Below are 3,339 nucleotides of genomic sequence, written 5' to 3' on the forward strand. Positions count from 1 at the left end.
TTTAATTCAATTTCACAGCAGTCGTCCACGTTAGAACTAAACCCTGAGAGAAGATTCATACCCCCCTCACCCATCCCCCCAAAATAAGCACTAAAACCAAGGAATTCAAGATATGATCAATCAAACTGTCACCACAGCAACCCTCCTCCTCTTCATCCTTTCATCCTCCCTCGTTCTCGACACAGCCCACTCTGTGATCACCTACGGCAAAATCTCTCCGGGATTCAGAGGATCGAGATTCAATTGGATAGACGACAATGGCGTCTTCCTCTCCTCTACCAACCGAACCTTCGTTTTAGGCGCCTTCAACCCATCTCAGGGTGACGGATACTACCTCGCCATCAAGCACAAACTGAGTACCACCATCGTCTGGGCGGCCAACCGCGACTCCCCAGTATCAATCTCCGACGTCTTTGCCTTCTCCCCAGATGGGGAGGCGACGCTCACCTCAGCCACTAGCGGCATCGTGTGGAGAACGAACACCAAGAGCGCAGGGGTCGCCGCCATGGAGCTGCGGGAGTCGGGGAACCTCGTGCTGTTAAACTCGACCTCAGGCGTAGTCTGGCAAAGCTTCGATTTTCCGACTGATACGCTCGTCTCCGGTCAGGTTTTCCGTCCGGGGATGAGGTTGGTGAGCCGGGGAGCTGCGGCGAGCGACACCAACGTGAGCCTCTCCTCTGGGGGTTACGTTCTGGAGATGCAGCGAGGAGACCTCGTCTTGCTCGCCGAGTTCCAGCCCGTTCAGAAGTACTGGTCTCTCCAGTCCGATAGCCGGAGAATAGACCTCACCACGTTGTCGCCGGAGACGGAGGCGGCCGTTCTGACAAGCTCCGGGTGGGTCTTCTACGGCCGAAGCGGCGCTCCGGCGTCGAAAATCCTGTTTTCCGGCCAATCCCTTCCAAATTCGTCCATGGTGTTCGCCGTGCTCTTCTCCGACGGGAGTCTCCAGTTTAGCAGCGTCGATTCCACCAGCACCACCGGCGGCGGCCTCGTGCCCTTGCCGCTCTCGATTCCGGCCGAGCCCTGCGACCGGCCGAGCCCCTGCGGCGCCTATTCTCTCTGCTCCAGCAATGGAGTCTGCACCTGCCCGCAGGCTCTCACCAATCTGTACGGCGCCTCTTGCTCCCCTCCCCCCAATTCTACCTCCAATTGCGCCTCCTCGTCCCCTCCGGCGTCTTTCTATAAAGTGGGAGGAGGATTTAGCTACTTCGCGATGCCGTTTCAGTCGCCGGAAAAGGTCGCCGGATTTCAGGATTGCGAGAAACTGTGCCGGAATAACTGCTCCTGCAACGTCCTGTTCTTCCAAATCACGTCGAATTCGTGCTACATGTGGAGTCAGATTGGTAGTCTACAATCGGTCGCAAAGGAAAAGAATTCCTTCGATCTCTATGTCAGGAGTTCAACATCCACGGATACAAGCAACAACAACGCGAACAAATCAAGCATTTATCGATTGATTCCTGTCATTGCTGTTGCTACCGTGGTGGGATTGGGGATTGTTGCGTTGGCTCTGTTTCTGCTTCTTCGCCAGAGAGGAAAGAAGGGCGACCAAGACAAGTGGTCGTCGTCGTCCGACGGTGGTGGCGATATGGCGGAGTTGGTTCCCGGATTTCCGACTAGATTCACGTTCAGGGAGCTCCAATCGGCGACGGAAAACTTCGAGAGCGTGTTGGGCAGAGGGGGGTTCGGGTCCGTGTACGAAGGCCGGCTACCGGACGGTCGGAGAGTCGCCGTGAAGCAGCTGGAGAAGGTAGGCCAAGGAAAGAAAGAGTTCCAAGCGGAGGTGGCGACCATCGGCGGCATCCACCATCTTCACCTCATGAGACTCCGGGGGTTCTGCTCGGAGGGGAAACAGAGGCTGTTGGTCTACGATTTCATGCCGAACGGATCCCTCGACAAGTTCCTCTTCAATAAACCCGGCGCAACCGCAGGAATTCTGGACTGGAAGAAGCGGTTCGGGATCGCAATAGGTACGGCGAAGGGGCTGGCGTATCTCCACGAGGAGTGCTCGGTGAAGATCATCCACTGCGACGTTAAGCCGGAGAACATCCTCTTGGACGAGAATTTCGTGCCCAAGGTGTCGGATTTCGGCCTCGCGAAGCTGCTCAGCCGGGAGGAGAGCCAGGCGTTCACCACCATGAGGGGGACGAGGGGTTACCTCGCGCCGGAGTGGCTGACGACATCGGCGGTGTCGACAAGGAGCGACGTCTACAGCTTCGGAATGGTGCTGCTGGAGCTCGTCGGCGGGAGGAAGAACTTCGACCTGTCGGTGTCGTCGGAGAAGTGCTACTTCCCGGCTTACGCGTATCAGAAGCAGGCGGAGGGGAGGGTGGTGGAGGTGGTGGACGAGCGGCTGGGGGAGGCGGCGGACGCGGGGGAGGTGGAGAGGTGCGTGCGGGTGGCGATGTGGTGCGTGCAGGAGGATTGGAGCCTGAGGCCGCCGATGGGGAGGGTGGTGAAGATGCTGGCCGGCAGCATGGAGATACCGGCGTTGCCTTCGGAGCTGCCATCGGGGTTCCGGCTGCACCTGAGTATGCTGAAGGGGGAGGTAAGCAGCTGCAGCGGGGAGGAGAAGGCCACCACCACCTCCGAGGACCACGCCGTGCTCTCCTCGTGCGTCCTCTCCGGGCCCAGATGATCTCTGTTTTGTCGACATGCTGAAGAAACAGTACATTTTTTTTTTGGGTGTTAAGTGTTTTGAGAATTGTTTTCTAAAATTTGGAGGGCTCCAACAATACGGGGAGGCTGCTTTGCATTAGATCTTATCTTCCCGTCTAATTATAGACGGGAAAATAAGTGAAGGATTATTTGGTGAGTTTAGTTATTTACAGGGTGATTCATATGGATGACCAGAAATAATGCTATTTTTTGAGATGTCCTGTTCACCGTTTAACTCGTAAGGTCTTGGCTGATGTGTATGTTTATCTCAAAGACCTGTCTTGGCTGATGTGTATGAGTATCCTGCCTCTGCCTCATCTTGATGTTTGTGATCTTTGATGAGTTTTTGGGTTTTTTTGTTTTTTTGTGTAAATGGTGTTTTTGGTGTTTTTGGGACTTTACTCTTTGTTGAGCTTCACTTTTAAGTAATGTTGATGGCTTTTTGACTCTCTCTCTCTCCAAGTTTAGTTTGATATATTTTATTTAAGAACGGTGGTCTGTTATAAATTTTTTTTGCAAATCCACTGTACATCATGCTTCTTTGGTCTAACAGCCAAAGGCCACCCTGCGGAAGAAAGAACAAGACCTTGAGATCTTAATTAAATCAGTTGATGATTAATAGCATCGTTGACAGATGCTTAGACATTCATTCTTCTAGTCTCGAGTCACCATATTCGATTG

At 53.9% G+C, this 3,339-nt stretch overlaps 1 pseudogene across 1 annotated transcript; it reads left to right on the forward strand.

Moving 5' to 3' along the window:
* Positions 1-3,109, forward strand: LOC149840100 (G-type lectin S-receptor-like serine/threonine-protein kinase SD2-5 pseudogene; annotated as a pseudogene). Its single transcript, XR_016431526.1, has one exon. The product of XR_016431526.1 is annotated as a G-type lectin S-receptor-like serine/threonine-protein kinase SD2-5 pseudogene (transcript).
* The last annotated feature ends 230 nt before the right edge of the window (positions 3,110-3,339 follow it).

The sequence above is a fragment of the Nuphar pumila genome, chromosome 4 (genome assembly GCF_984573655.1).
Source record: "Nuphar pumila chromosome 4, dmNupPumi1.hap1.1, whole genome shotgun sequence".
In the NCBI taxonomy this organism is placed as follows: domain Eukaryota; kingdom Viridiplantae; phylum Streptophyta; class Magnoliopsida; order Nymphaeales; family Nymphaeaceae; genus Nuphar; species Nuphar pumila.